At 47.0% G+C, this 17,005-nt stretch overlaps 1 pseudogene; it reads left to right on the top strand.

Annotated features, from left to right (window-relative positions):
* The first annotated feature begins 853 nt into the window (after window positions 1–853).
* Window positions 854–17,005, top strand: part of LOC140122938 (uncharacterized) — a 55,512-nt pseudogene continuing 39,360 nt past the window's right edge.

Below are 17,005 nucleotides of genomic sequence, written 5' to 3'. Positions count from 1 at the left end.
CCTGCCAGCCCCCTGTAACATATAGTCTGCCAGCCCCTGTAGTATATAGCCAGCCCCCAGTAGTATATGGCCTGCCAGCCTCCTGTAATATATAGCCTGCCAGCCCCTGTAGTATATAGCCAGCCATAACTCTGTAGTATATAGCCTGCCAGCCCCCTGCAATATATAGCCAGCCAGCCCTCTGTAGTATATAGCCTGCCAGCCCCTGTAGTATATAGCCAGCCAGCCCTCTGTAGTATATAGCCAGCCAGCCCTCTGTAGTATATAGCCTGCCAGCCCCCTGTAGTATATAGTAAGCAAGCCCTCTGTAGTATATAGTCTGCAGCCCCTGCCCCCCAGTATATAGTCTGCAGCCCCCGCCCCCAATATAATGCTTGTAGGAAAAAACAAACAGTGTACTCACCCACCAACGCCCCCCGGCAGGTCCTCTCCTATACATCGATGTTCTGGCATCGGCTCCGTGTCCCGAACGGTCCATCGCAGGCATCGTGGACATGACAGGATCGCGAATAGGGTGGGAGGAGAGCAGGATGGGCGGGGGCGTGAACGCCAGAAAATGGCAGAGAAGACTCCTGATTTATATACCTGGTTTGACTTGGTCTAAAACAGTCAAACCTGGTGGCGATCATGGAAAAGCGGAGGAATCCCCCCAAGTATGTATATCTATATTAATAAATTAGGGTGTGTAGTATGTAAATTGTAATCAGGGGTCCTAACTTACTATATAGATGTAGCATTCTACAATTTTGGAGGCGTCTCTGATTTTGTTGATTATGCTTGATATGCCATGATGTAGCATTGCTGATCCCTCCCCCTTGTTATCTTCATGACGAGGATCTGGCCACCTTACAAGTACCTTGCTTACTATTTCACAATTTACTAGCAATGTGACTATCACAACCCTCATATATCAAGCCAAGGACCTGAACAAAAGCTTCATCTGGAATCTAAAAATACTGCAATATAGGAGAAAAATTTTAGCAAAACTACTACAGGACTGAAGGTAAGAGAGACTTATAGATATTAATTGTAAAATAGATACATAGAGAGATAGATAAGTGGATAAGTATGTGGTCGATCATAGATAGACATCCTAATTATAGGCCCCAAAAATGTTCAGAATTATTTACATTAAGTAAAAAATTGGGACAACGTTTCACCCTACACACAGGGGCTTTATTCAGACCGTTTGTAACATGGACAGACTGGATATATAAATACTTTGTATTGTACAATGTACAATGCACCAATCAAAAAGGGTAAAAAAAAAACCTTGAATTTGTGTCACATGCATTGCTGTGTAGTATTACTTGGACTGAAAAGAGGTACCGTATATACTCGAGTATAAACCAACCTGAGAATAAGCTGAGAACCCTAATTTTAACACAAAAAATTGCAAAAACCTATTTACTCAAGTATAAGCCAAGGGTGGGAAAAGCATTGCTCACAGCCTCCCCAGTAGTATACAGCCAGCCTGCCCCCTGTAGTATATAGCCAGCCTGCCCCCTGTAGTATTTAGCCTGCCTGTCCCTGTAGTATACAGCCTGCCAGCCCCCTGTAGTATACAGCCTGCCAGGCCCCTGTAGTATATAGCCAGCCTGCCCCCTGTAGTATACAGCCTGCCAGCCCCCTGTAGTATATAGCCTGCCAGCCCCTGTAGTATACAGCCTGCCAGCCCCCTGTAGTATATAGCCAGCCTGCCCCCTGTAGTATATAGCCTGCCTGTCCCTGTAGTATACAGCCTGCCAGCCCCCTGTAGTATATAGCCAGCCTGCCCCCTGTAGTATACAGCCTGCCAGCCCCCTGTAGTATATAGCCTGCCAGCCCCTGTAGTATATAGCCTGCCCCCTGTAGTATACAGCCTGCCAGCCCCCTGTAGTATACAGCCAGCCTGCCCCCTGTAGTATATAGCCTGCCTGTCCCTGTAGTATACAGCCAGCCTGCCCCCTGTAGTATACAGCCAGCCTGCCCCCTGTAGTATATAGTCAGCCTGCCCCTGTAGTATATAGCCTGCTTGTCCCTGTAGTATACAGCCTGCCAGCCCCCTGTAGTATATAGCCAGCCCCCTGTAGTACATAGCCTGCCTGTCCCTGTAGTATACAGCCTGCCAGCCCACTGTAGTATATAGCCAGCCCCCTGTAGTATATAGCCAGCCTGCCCCCTGTAATATATAACCTGCCTGTCCCTGTAGTATACAGCCTGCCAGCCCCCTGTAGTATATAGCCAGCCCTCTGTAGTATACAGCCAGCCTGCCCCCTGTAGTATATAGCCAGCCCCCTGTAGTATACAGCCAGCCTGCCACCTGTAGTATATAGCTAGTATATATTTTTTTCTGCTGAAAGACTCCGCTTATACTCGAGTATATACGGTAGACATAATTTTATAAATTTTTAGATAAGTAAAAGAAATACAGCTTTGTATAGAAGTCTTTGGGGGTCATTTATCTATATTTTTCTTCCTGTTTTTTCTGTCTTTTATGAGACTTTTTTGGATCATTGCAATTTTTGCACCTTTTTGAGGACTTTTTCAAATGTGCACTGAAGGACACCGGACATTTATTTATCGTCAAGAAACACTTAATTTTCTATTCGAGATGTGCTAAATGTTGCAATTGACATTTATCATTTCAAATTGTCTAAAATTTGCGGCATTTTTTGGCGCAAAAAAACTCCAGCCAAAACCGTACTTAAGGAAAACTTAGAAAACGTAAATAAATGACTTGAGACATTTGTGCAACATTTTCGAGACATTTGTAACAAATGTCTCAAAAAGAGATCTGAATTAAAAAAACACTTAACACAAGGAAAAAGTGAGATTGATGAGTTGCCAAAGAAGCCGGGCAAAAACAAGCCAAAACAGAGGTAAGATAAATGAGCCCCTTTATCTATAGACTCGATGGGGGAGATTTATCAGAAGTGTCTGAGAGCAGAACTCTTCAAGTTGCCCATGGAAACCAATCAAAGCTCCTACAGCTTATAAATAAACGCTGAGCACCGATTGGTTTCCATGCGCAACTGGAAGAGTTATATCTCAGACTCTTCTAATAAATCTCCCCCATCTTATCCCATCATTATGGGGCAGATGCTTTCTAAAATGCTGGTGTGCAGTGCCCACGCATGAATTTGTATGCAGCACTCCCTCATTAATACATTTATATGCAGCACCAGATGTAGAACCACCTACTTGGCTGTGGCCAATGCCATAGAGAGGAATGAGTGAGTGCTTGGCTTGCGACACAATTTCACTTTTAAATTACACCGTTTGTCCGAATAAGTCGGGTTGTCAGTCGGCCACGCCCCCCCGATTTGTGTTGCATGAAAGTCGGCGCCGATGCGCCACAATCCGATCGTGTGCGCCAAAAACCCGGGGCAATTCAGGGCAAAAAGGAAAAATTCGGGAAACCCCACGGACCCTTAGTAAATGTGCCCCATAGTATATACACATACACAGCCAGGAGGAGTGGACAGACCAGGGGGGATGTTTCCCCTTATAACTCACTCCAAACACCAAAGTGGTCAATTATAGCGAATAATCTGCATCTGTACATAATAAACCATAACCACATAAATTATATAGTTATATGTAGTGACACACACTGGGGGAGATTTATCAGAGGTATCTAAGAGCAGAACTTTTCTAGTTGCCCTTGAAAACCAATCAGAGCTCAGCTTTAATTTTATAAACAGCTGAGGTGAAATGAAAGCTGAGCTCTGATTGGTTGCCATGAGCAACTAAACAGTTCTGCTCTCAGACACTTCTGATAAATCTCCCTCACATGTTTGATTATAAATGTACAATATAAATTTTGTTTCTCCATAGACACCACTCCCCTGGCGCCATGTACATCTCCGACCCCATCACATTGGTTCTGTCTGTCATCCTATTCCTATTTGTTGCCCTGTTTCTCTTTGGACAAAAAAGAAGTGTTTATAATCTTCCCCCCGGACCGAGACCCCTGCCCATCATTGGGAATCTGCACCTCCTAGACATGGAGAGACCTTACCGGACATTACACAAGGTAACATTCAGATGGGAGGTTATTGGGCTCCATATTTCGTACATATGGGGGATACTATGATGGGATTATAATGGACACCGCGCCTCCAGTAACTGAAAGCTATCACTTGCCTTGTTCTGCAGCTCTCTAAGAAATATGGACCTGTATACACCATAAAATTAGGAGAGGAGAAGGTGGTGGTCCTGTGCGGATACGATGTAGTGAAAGACGCCCTAGTCAATCATGCGGAAGAGTTTTCGGGGAGACCAAAAGTGCCAATTTTTCATGAAACAATAAAAGGACACGGTAAGTCATATGATTAAAGCGAAACTTCAATACTTTTTTGTTTTCATCAATCAATAGATTTTGGGATGAAGAACAATTTTGCATGTTATCTTGATCACTTATGTGCAGCAGTTTCTTTGCCGTCCTCCTCTGTTTAGCCTATTCCTGAAGTAGCTGTGAAAGCAAAATTCCTCCTTTTATTTTCGGAGCATGTAACAAATCAAGTATACACAAGTCACGCAGTAAAACGCTCTGTGAACTTCAGTGCATTTCGATGAAGTTCAGCGCAGCAGCGACACTTAGTGCACGTCGGAGGAACTACCTTAGTGAATCGCCGGAAGACCCGAATCCTCCGCACAGAACGCGCCGCTGGATCGTGAATGGACCGGGTAAGTAAATCTGCCCCATTGTGTATGGGATGTCCCCTGGGCCACCAATACAAATTGTAGAGCCCCTGACTGGCAAATTCGGTGCCTCAATCCCCCCTCCCTTGCACCGATTAGTTTCCCATATTGGGGCACATTTACTTAGCCATTGCTTGGAGTTCACCAAAAGTGCATTGTCCAAAAAACGAAGGGTGCAAAGTCTGACGAAAGTGCGATCCGCACATAGTCAAGTCACATTGTAACCAAGCCAGAGCCCCCCTTAGTAGCCATACTACAGTGCCCCACTTAGTAGGCAAGTCATAATGTCCCACACATAATAGCGAAGGCACAAGACACCCATTGTAGCCAAGTGGCAGCATCCCATAATAGTAAAGTCACCCCCCCCCCCATAGTACCCAAGTCACATAGTAGAAGTCAGAGCCCCCCATGCTCCATAGTAGCCAAGTCACAACCCTCTAAACTAGCTAAGGCACAGCCCGCAATCCCCCACAGCAACCAAGTAACAGCCCCACCCATAGTTGCTGCCCATCACCGATAGTAGCCAAGTCACAGGGTCCACCCCCACTTAGTAGTCAGGTCCCAAACAAAAAAAATACACACCTTATACCTTCTTTTCTTCCATCTTCCTGGAAGATGCAAGGCTTCCTCATCCCTCTGCAAGTGGTCTGTGGGATTAATGTAAAGTAGCAGAGCAAAAACTAAGAGGTGGGATCTGGTCCAGGACCCGGATTCTTCCAGGTTGGAAGTGATCTGGAAGGGAAGCAAGAAGAATCCCGGGCCCCTTCTCCATTCTGGGCCCTTGAATGTAGTCCCACTATTCTCCACCTGATGGCAGCCCTGCATTTCCCAACTCTTCTCCAAAGCCAGAAGAGTCAGGAGACCGCATTCTTACTTATTTACTCATATCTATCAAAATTATCCAATTTGGACAATTTTCATCTACTTACCTGACCTAGGATACGTTTTTGAAAAAATTTGGTTCGAATTTTAGGATTGTAGCTGTTTGAATCTGTAGGGGATTGGATTAGAGATGAGCGAACACTAAAATGCTCGGGTACTCGTTATTCGAGACGAACTTTTCCCGATGCTCGAGTGCTCGTCTCGAATAACGAACCCCATTGAAGTCAATGGGAGACTCGAGCATTTTTCAAGGGGACCAAGGCTCTGCACAGGGAAGCTTGGCCAAACACCTGGGAACCTCAGAAAAGGATGGAAACACCACGGAAATGGACAGGAAACAGCAGGGGCAGCATGCATGGATGCCTCTGAGGCTGCATAATCGCACCATTATGCCAAAATTATGGGCAACAGCATGGCCATGACAGAGTGACAGAATGAAGCTAGATAGCATCTAAAACATCCAATAATTGACCCTGACACTATAGGGGACGGCATGCAGAGGCAGCGGCAGCAGGCTAGAGAGTGTCATGGCGACATACCCTAAATGGACTCAGGCTTCAAACCAATGGGTGGCAGAGAGGAACCAAAGGAGGTGAGCAAGAAGCGCTGAAATAATATCGGTACATGATAAAAGTTTGCCAGTATATTTTGTGGATTACACAGCAGGGTGGCGACAAAGTTAACATGGAAGCCATGAAAACAACCCAAAATTCTGCCTGACACAGCTCATTTGATAAGGGGACGATGTATGGAGGCAGTGAACTAGTAGTAGATTAAAGGTGCTGCAGTTAAAACTATGTTAGTTGGATCTTGGCATGGAGCTGGCGCTCCGCTGCCAGGCGAGCTTTCGCCAATCCAAGCCCCTGTCTCTAGGCTACTCCCCAAACAGCACTTCTAAGAACCTTTTGTATAAGATCAAGTGTAGTAGCGTTCTTATAAGTTTAGGATATGCCGGGTGAGGGGAATGTAAACAGATGCGCAAGAAGCGCTGAAATAATATCCCTAAATGGTAAAAGTTTGCAAGTATATTTTGGGGATTACACAGCAGGGTGGCGACAAAGTTAACAACTTTGATGTGGAATGCCCTGTAATAGCTCTTGGGCGGTGTGCCTTTTATCGCCTAGGCTCAGCAGTTTCAGCACCGCCTGCTGTCGCTTAGCGACGGCACTGCTGCTGTGCCTAGAGCTACCGACTGATGGCGCCATGCCCACGGATGGTAATTCGGAGGAGGAGGAGGTGGAGGAGGGGTGGGAGGAGGTATAGTAGGCCTTTGAGACCTGGACCGAGGTAGGCCCCGCAATTCTCTGCGTCGGCAGTATATGACCAGCCCCAGGGTCAGACTCGGTCCCAGCCTGCACCAAGTTAAGTGTAGTAGCGTTCTCATAAGTTTGGGATATGGCGGGTGAGGGGAATGTAAACAGATGCGCAAGAAGCGCATGATGCGCATGGAGCTGGCGTTCCGCTGCCAGGCGAGCTTTCGCCAATCCAAGCCCCTGTCTCTAGGCTACTCCCCAAACAGCACTTCTAAGAACCTTTTGTATAAGATCAAGTGTAGTAGCGTTCTTATAAGTTTAGGATATGCCGGGTGAGGGGAATGTAAACAGATGCGCAAGAAGCGCTGAAATAATATCCCTAAATGGTAAAAGTTTGCCAGTATATTTTGTGGATAACACAGCAGGGTGGCGACAAAGTTAACAACTTTGATGTGGAATCCATGAAAACAACCCAAATTTCTGCCTGACACACCTCGTTTGATAAAGGGACGATGTATGGAGGCAGCTATATGGACGACTTTTGGAGGTAGCAATGGAGACAACGTGTGGAGGCTGCTATGGAGACAATTTAATTTGGATAGTGCCTGTATGTGGCAGTCCCAAACATTTTTCAAACCAGAGGAGCAGGTAGGTGGCCCTCCAGTAAAATGGGATAGATTGAGTGCCTGTATGTGGCAGTCCCAAAAATGTTTCAAACCAGAGGAGCAGGTAGGTGGCCCTCCAGTAAAATGGAATAGATTGAGTGCCTGTATGTGGCAGTCCCAAAAATTGTTCAAACCAGAGGAGCAGGTAGGTGGCCCTGCAGTAAAATGGAATAGATTGAGTGCCTGTATGTGGCAGTCCCAAAAATTGTTCAAACCAGAGGTGCAGGTAGGTGGCCCTGCAGTAAAATGGAATAGATTGAGTGCCTGTATGTGGCAGTCCCAAAAATGTTTCAAACCAGAGGAGCAGGTAGGTGGCCCTCCAGTAAAATGGGATAGATTGAGTGCCTGTATGTGGCAGTCCCAAAAATGTTTCAAACCAGAGGAGCAGGTAGGTGGCCCTCCAGTAAAATGGAATAGATTGAGTGCCTGTATGTGGCAGTCCCAAAAATTGTTCAAACCAGAGGAGCAGGTAGGTGGCCCTCCAGTAAAATGGAATAGATTGAGTGCCTGTATGTGGCAGTCCCAAAAATTGTTCAAACCAGAGGAGCAGGTAGGTGGCCCTGCAGTAAAATGGAATAGATTGAGTGCCTGTATGTGGCAGTCCCAAAAATGTTTCAAACCAGAGGAGCAGGTAGGTGGCCCTCCAGTAAAATGGAATAGATTGAGTGCCTGTATGTGGCAGTCCCAAAAATTGTTCAAACCAGAGGAGCAGGTAGGTGGCCCTGCAGTAAAATGGAATAGATTGAGTGCCTGTATGTGGCACTCACAAAAATTGTTTCAAACAGAGGACCGGGTAGGTGGCCCTCCAGAAAAATTAAATGCATGAAGTACTATAGCAAGAGCCAGTGGGCCCTGTCAAAAAATAGCCAGTTTCCTCTGCTTTACTGTACAAAGAGGAGGAGAAGGAGGAAAATGAGGAGGAGGAGGAGGAGGAGGAGTGGATCAATTATTCAGGTTGAGCTTCCTTCACCTGGTGGAGATTGGAAATTCTGAGAAATCCAGCCTTTATTCATTTTAATAAGCGTCAGCCTGTCAGCGCTGTCAGTCGACAGGCGTGTACGCTTATCGGTGATGATGCCACCAGCTGCACTGAAAACCCGCTCGGACAAGACGCTAGCGGCAGGGCAGGCAAGAACCTCCAAGGCGTAGAGCGCCAGTTCGTGCCACATGTCCAGCTTTGAAACCCAGTAGTTGTAGGGAGCTGTGTGATCATTTAGGACGATGGTATGGTCAGCTACGTACTCCCTCACCATCTTTCTGTAAAGATCAGCCCTACTCTGCCGAGACTGGGGACAGGTGACAGTGTCTTGCTGGGGTGACATAAAGCTGGCAAAAGCCTTGTAAAGCGTACCCTTGCCAGTGCTGGACAAGCTGCCTGCTCGCCTACTCTCCCTCGCTACTTGTCCCGCAGAACTACGCACTCTGCCGCTAGCGCTGTCAGAAGGGAAATACTGTTTCAGCTTGTGCACCAGGGCCTGCTGGTATTCATGCATTCTCACACTCCTTTCCTCTCCAGGGATGAGAGTGGGAAGATTTTGCTTGTACCGTGGGTCCAGGAGAGTGAACACCCAGTAATCGGTGCTGGAATAAATTCTTTGAACGCGAGGGTCACGGGATAGGCAGCCTAGCATGAAATCTGCCATATGCGCCAGAGTACCAACGCGTAAGAATTCACTCCCCTCACTGGCCTGACTGTCCATTTCCTCCTCCTCCAACTCCTCCAACTCCTCTTCTTCTGCCCATACACGCTGAACAGTGAAGGACTCAACAATGGTCCCCTCTTGTGTCTCGCCAACATTCTCCTCCTCTTCCTCCTCATCCTCCTCCACCTCCACCTCCTCCGATATGCGCTGAGAAACAGACCTCAGGGTGCTTTGGCTATCAACAAGGGAATATTCTTCCCCCGTCTCTTGTGACGAGCGCAAAGCTTCCGACTTCATGCTGACCAGAGAGTTTTTCAACAGGCCAAGCAGCGGGATGGTGAGGCTGATGATGGCGGCATCGCCACTGACCATCTGTGTTGACTCCTCAAAGTTACTCAGCACCTGACAGATATCAGACATCCACGTCCACTCCTCATTGTAGACTTGAGGAAGCTGACTGACCTGACTACCAGTTCTGGTGGAAGTTGACATCTGGCAGTCTACAATCGCTCTGCGCTGCTGGTAAACTCTGGATAACATGGTCAGTGTTGAATTCCACCTCGTGGGCACGTCGCACAACAGTCGGTGAGCGGGCAGTTGGAGGCGGCGCTGCGCTGCCCTGAGAGTGGCAGCATCTGGGCTGGACTTCCTGAAATGCGCACAGATGCGGCGCACCTTCATGAGCAAATCAGACAGATTGGGGTATGTCTTGAGGAAACGCTGCACTATCAGATTTAACACATGGGCCAGGCATGGCACATGTGTCAGTCTGCCGAGTTGCAGAGCCGCCACCAGGTTACGGCCGTTGTCACACACAACCATTCCCGGCTTGAGGTTCAGCGGTGCCAGCCACAGATCAGTCTGCGCCGTGATGCCCTGTAATAGCTCTTGGGCGGTGTGCCTTTTGTCGCCTAGGCTCAGCAGTTTGAGCACCGCCTGCTGTCGCTTAGCGACGGCACTGCTGCTGTGCCTAGAGCTACCGACTGATGGCGCCGTGCCCACGGATGGTAGTTCGGAGGAGGAGGTGGAGGAGGGGTGGGAGGAGGAGGAGGCATAGTAGGCCTGAAACACCTGGACCGAGGTAGGCCCCGCAATCCTCGGCGTCGGCAGTATATGAGCAGCCCCAGGGTCAGACTCGGTCCCAGCCTCCACCAAGTTAACCCAATGTGCCGTCAGCGATATATAGTGGCCCTGCCCGGCAGCACTCGTCCACGTGTCCGTGGTCAGGTGGACCTTGTCAGAAACGGCGTTGGTCAGGGCACGGATGATGTTGTCTGACACGTGCTGGTGCAGGGCTGGGACGGCACATCGGGAAAAGTAGTGGCGGCTGGGGACCGAATACCGAGGGGCGGCCGCCGCCATGAGGTTGCGAAAGGCCTCGGTCTCTACTAGCCTATAGGGCAGCATCTCCAGGCTAAGCAATCTGGAGATGTGCACATTAAGGGCTTGGGCGTGCGGGTGGGTTGCACTATATTTGCGTTTCCGCTCCAGCGTCTGGGGTATGGAGAGCTGAACGCTGGTGGATGCTGTGGAGGATCGTGGAGGCGACGATGGGGTTTTTGTGGCAGGGTCCTGGGCAGGGGGCTGACTAGCAGCTGACACAGGGGAAGGAGCAGTGGTGTGCACGGCCGGAGGTGAACGGGCTTGTTGCCACTGAGTGGGGTGCTTAGCATTCATATGCCTGCGCATACTGGTGGTAGTTAAGCTAGTAGTGGTGGAACCCCTGCTGAGCCTGGTTTGGCAAATGTTGCACACCACAGTCCGTCGGTCATCCGGTGTTTCCTTAAAGAACCTCCACACTTCTGAAGATCTAGCCCTCGCCGCAAGAGCCCTCACCACGGGAGCTTCACTAGTTGACAGTGGCGCTGATGCACCAGCTCTGGCCCTGCCTCTCCGTCTGGCCCCACCACTGCCTCTTCCAACCTGTTCAGGTCGAGGACTCTCCTCCGTCTCAGAAGCACTGTGTTCACCCGGCCTCTCAACCCAGCTTGGGTCTGTCACCTCATCATCCTCCGATCCCTCAGTCTGCTCCCCCCTCGGACTTCCTGCCCTGACAACAACTTCCCCACTGTCTGACAACCGTGTCTCCTCATCGTCGGACACCTCTTTACACACTTCCACTACGTCAAGAAGGTCATCATCACCCACAGACTGTGACTGGTGGAAAACCTGGGCATCGGAAAATTGCTCAGCAGCAACCGGACAAGTGGTTTGTGACTGTGGGAAGGGTCCAGAAAACAGTTCCTCAGAGTATGCCGGTTCAAATGCCAAATTTTCCTGGGAGGGGGCAGACTGGGGGGGAGGAGGCTGAGGTGCAGGAGCTGGAGGAGTGGCGATTTCGGTGACATGGGTGGACTGCGTGGAAGACTGACTGGTGGTGGACAAATTGCTCGAAGCATTGTCAGCAATCCACGACATCACCTGTTCGCACTGTTCTGGCCTCAACAGTGCTCTACCACGAGTCCCAGTAACTTCAGACATGAACCTAGGGAGTGTAGCTCTGCGGCGTTCCCCTGCTCCCTCATCAGCAGGTGGTGTCTCACCCCGCCCAGGACCACGGCCTCTGACCCCTGCAGTAGTTGGACGCCCACGTCCCCGCCCTCGTCCTCTACCCCTAGCCCTCGGGTTAAACATTTTTAAAATGAGAGTTATAACTTTATTTTTTTTTTTACTTTTTTTTGTTTTTTTTTGTGTTTTTTTTTTTTTTTTTGTGTTTTTTGTTTTTTTTTGAGTTTTTAAAACCAAACAATGCTATCCTATTGCTATGGCTATTTTCTAGCCAAGTATCAAAGGAAGCACAGTACTATGCCAGATGAGATGACACTGAGTTATTGCCTAATAGAAATCCAACCCCTACTGAATTTTGCCACTTCGGCCTTTGCTATGGATATGTGCGCCACTAAGCGCAGAACACAGCGGTCGCAAGTCCCACTACAAATTGCTCAGAATTGGCAAGTACATGCACTGCAGAAACTACAGCCACCAGCAGATCAACCAGAAATCAAATATATAGAACGCTACTGTAGGCTTCAAGATCAAGAAGCTGTTTGTATTCTCCTATGGCTATTTTCTAGCCAAGTATCAAAGGAAGCACAGTACTATGCCGGATGAGATGACACTGAGTTATTGCCTAATAGAAATCCAACCCCTACTGAATTTTGCCACTTCGGCCTTTGCTATGGATATGTGCGCCACTAAGCGCAGAACACAGCGGTCGCAAGTCCCACTACAAATTGCTCAGAATTGGCAAGTACATGCACTGCAGAAACTACAGCCACCAGCAGATCAACCAGAAATCAAATATATAGAACGCTACTGTAGGCTTCAAGATCAAGAAGCTGTTTGTATTCTCCTATGGCTATTTTCTAGCCAAGTATCAAAGGAAGCACAGTACTATGCCGGATGAGATGACACTGAGTTATTGCCTAATAGAAATCCAACCCCTACTGAATTTTGCCACTTCGGCCTTTGCTATGGATATGTGCGCCACTAAGCGCAGAACACAGCGGTCGCAAGTCTCACTACAAATTGCTCAGAATTGGCAAGTACATGCACTGCAGAAACTACAGCCACCAGCAGATCAACCAGAAATCAAATATATAGAACGCTACTGTAGGCTTCAAGATCAAGAAGCTGTTTGTATTCTCCTATGGCTATTTTCTAGCCAAGTATCAAAGGAAGCACAGTACTATGCCGGATGAGATGACACTGAGTTATTGCCTAATAGAAATCCAACCCCTACTGAATTTTGCCACTTCGGCCTTTGCTATGGATATGTGCGCCACTAAGCGCAGAACACAGCGGTCGCAAGTCCCACTACAAATTGCTCAGAATTGGCAAGTACATGCACTGCAGAAACTACAGCCACCAGCAGATCAACCAGAAATCAAATATATAGAACGCTACTGTAGGCTTCAAGAAGCTGTTTGTATTCTCCTATGGCTATTTTCTAGCCAAGTATCAAAGGAAGCACAGTACTATGCCGGATGAGATGACACTGAGTTATTGCCTAATAGAAATCCAACCCCTACTGAATTTTGCCACTTCGGCCTTTGCTATGGATATGTGCGCCACTAAGCGCAGAACACAGCGGTCGCAAGTCCCACTACAAATTGCTCAGAATTGGCAAGTACATGCACTGCAGAAACTACAGCCACCAGCAGATCAACCAGAAATCAAATATATAGAACGCTACTGTAGGCTTCAAGAAGCTGTTTGTATTCTCCTATGGCTATTTTCTAGCCAAGTATCAAAGGAAGCACAGTACTATGCCGGATGAGATGACACTGAGTTATTGCCTAATAGAAATCCAACCCCTACTGAATTTTGCCACTTCGGCCTTTGCTATGGATATGTGCGCCACTAAGCGCAGAACACAGCGGTCGCAAGTCTCACTACAAATTGCTCAGAATTGGCAAGTACATGCACTGCAGAAACTACAGCCACCAGCAGATCAACCAGAAATCAAATATATAGAACGCTACTGTAGGCTTCAAGAAGCTGTTTGTATTCTCCTATGGCTATTTTGTAGCCAAGTATCAAAGGAAGCACAGTACTATGCCGGATGAGATGACACTGAGTTATTGCCTAATAGAAATCCAACCCCTACTGAATTTTGCCACTTCGGCCTTTGCTATGGATATGTGCGCCACTAAGCGCAGAACACAGCGGTCGCAAGTCTCACTACAAATTGCTCAGAATTGGCAAGTACATGCACTGCAGAAACTACAGCCACCAGCAGATCAACCAGAAATCAAATATATAGAACGCTACTGTAGGCTTCAAGAAGCTGTTTGTATTCTCCTATGGCTATTTTCTAGCCAAGTATCAAAGGAAGCACAGTACTATGCCAGATGAGATGACACTGAGTTATTGCCTAATAGAAATCCAACCCCTACTTAATTTTGCCACTTCAGCCTTTGCTATGGATATGTGCGCCACTAAGCGCAGAACACAGCGGTCGCAAGTCTCACTACAAATTGCTCAGAATTGGCAAGTACATGCACTGCAGAAACTACAGCCACCAGCAGATCAACCAGAAATCAAATATATAGAACGCTACTGTAGGCTTCAAGAAGCTGTTTGTATTCTCCTATGGCTATTTTCTAGCCAAGTATCAAAGGAAGCACAGTACTATGCCAGATGAGATGACACTGAGTTATTGCCTAATAGAAATCCAACCCCTACTTAATTTTGCCACTTCAGCCTTTGCTATGGATATGTGCGCCACTAAGCGCAGAACACAGCGGTCGCAAGTCTCACTACAAATTGCTCAAAATTGGCAAGTACATGCACTGCAGAAACTACAGCCACCAGCAGATCAACCAGAAATCAAATATATAGAACGCTACTGTAGGCTTCAAGAAGCTGTTTGTATTCTCCTATGGCTATTTTCTAGCCAAGTATCAAAGGAAGCACAGTACTATGCCAGATGAGATGACACTGAGTTATTGCCTAATAGAAATCCAACCCCTACTGAATTTTGCCACTTCAGCCTTTGCTATGGATATGTGCGCCACTAAGCGCAGAACACAGCGGTCGCAAGTCTCACTACAAATTGCTCAGAATTGGCAAGTACATGCACTGCAGAAACTACAGCCACCAGCAGATCAACCAGAAATCAAATATATAGAACGCTACTGTAGGCTTCAAGAAGCTGTTTGTATTCTCCTATGGCTATTTTCTAGCCAAGTATCAAAGGAAGCACACTACTATGCCAGATGAGATGACACTGAGTTATTGCCTAATAGAAATCCAACCCCTACTGAATTTTCCCACTTCGGTCTTTGCTATGGATATGTGTGCCACTAAGAGCTAAACACAACAGTAGCAAGTCCCCCTGCTAATTCCTCACAAAATGGTAAAAGATGCAAATTAAAATAAAAAAAGTAGAACGTTATTGTAGCCCTAAGAAGGGCTGTTGGGTTCTTTGAGAATCACTCCTGCCTAACAGTAAGCTAATAGAACACCCTAACGCTTTCCCTGACCAGCAGCAGCTCTCTCCCTAGCGGCATCCAGAGACAGAATGATCCGAGCAGCGCGGCCAGCGGCTAGTCTATCCCAGGGTCACCTGATCTGGCCAGCCAACCACTGCTATCGACGTGTAAGGGTACCACGTCATGCTGGGTGGAGTGCAGAGTCTCCTGGCTTGTGATTGGCTCTGTTTCTGGCCGCCAAAAAGCAAAACGGCGGGAGCTGCCATTTTCTCGAGCGGGCGAAGTATTCGTCCGAGTAACGAGCAGTTTCGAGTACCCTAATGCTCGACCGAGCATCAAGCTCGGACGAGCATGTTCGCTCATCTCTAGATTGGATTCCAAAATTCCTTTGTACCAAATAATAATCCTTAATTTAGCTAAAAATAGCAGAATATTTACATCTATATGAATTTTTGACTATTGGATCAGTGGGGTTGCTTGGAATTGACCCTCATTTATACAATTTTATTTGCTGTCTATTATTACTCCCTCTTTATGTCTCATACGCTCAGGCTTGATCTTTGCTTATGATGATAACTGGAAAGTGATGAGACGCTTCGCCCTGTCAACACTGCGAGACTTTGGAATGGGGAAGGAGACCATTGAAAACACCATTTCAGAAGAAAGTGACTTTTTGGTAAAGAGGTTCAGGTCTTACAAAGGTTGGTGAGTGGTTTCATTGGACATTATTAGGTGTGTTGATTCATGATTAGAAAGTGCAATTACGAGACTTCTTTACTAAATCCCTGATTCCAGAGCACTTGGATTTTGTTGTAACCCTCATCATCCACAAGCAATCAGTGGTGCTAGTTTCTGCTTATTTGTCTCTCTACAGTCAGAGCTGCAGGGCCAGGTTATCCGTATATATAGGATAGGAGAAGTAGTAGTGATCATATACACAGGATAAAATTAGTAGCACCGTGATGTACAGATATAAACAGGATTAGTAGCAGTGCAGTGCCCACATATACAGGATAGGAGTAGTAGTAGTGCTGTGCCCATATATACAGGATAGGAATAGTAGTAGTACTGTACTGTGCCCATATATACAGGATAGGAGTAGTAGTACTGTGCAGTGCCCATATATACAGGATAGGAGTAGTAGTACTGTGCTGTGCCCATATATACAAGATAGCGGTAGTAGTACTGTGCTGTGCCTATATATACAGGATAAGAGTAGTAGTTCTGTGCAGTGCCTATATACACAGGATAGGAGTAGTAGTACTGTGCCCATATATACAGGAAAGGAGTAGTAGTACTGTGCTGTGTCCATATATATAGGATAGGAGTAGTAGTACTGTACTGTGCCCATTTATACAGGATAAGAGTAGTAGTACTGTGCTGTGTCCATATATACAGGATAAGAGTAGTTGTACTGTGCTGTGCAGATATATACAGCATAGGAGTAGTAGTACTGTGCTGTGCCCATATATACAGGATAGGAGTAGTAGTACTGTGCTGTGTCCATATATATAGGATAAGAGTAGTAGTACTATGCTGTGTCCATATATACAGGATAAGAGTAGTTGTACTGTGCTGTGCAGATATATACAGCATAGGAGTAGTAGTACTGTGCTGTGCCCATATATACAGGATAGGAGTAGTAGTACTGTGCTGTGCCCATATATACAGGATAGGAGTAGTAGTACTATGCTGTGTCCATATATACAGGATAAGAGTAGTTGTACTGTGCTGTGCAGATATATACAGCATAGGAGTAGTAGTACTGTGCTGTGCCCATATATACAGGATAGGAGTAGTAGTACTGTGCTGTGTCCATATATACAGGATAAGAGTAGTAGTACTGTGCTGTGCAGATATATACAGCATAGGAGTAGTAGTACTGTGCTGTGCCCATATATACAGGAGAGGAGTAGTAGTACTGTGCTGTGTCCATATAT

The sequence above is a fragment of the Engystomops pustulosus genome, chromosome 3 (assembly GCF_040894005.1).
Source record: "Engystomops pustulosus chromosome 3, aEngPut4.maternal, whole genome shotgun sequence".
Classification (NCBI taxonomy): Eukaryota; Metazoa; Chordata; class Amphibia; order Anura; family Leptodactylidae; genus Engystomops; species Engystomops pustulosus.
Note: the sequence above shows the minus strand (reverse complement) of the source record. Positions and strands in the feature narration are given on the sequence as shown.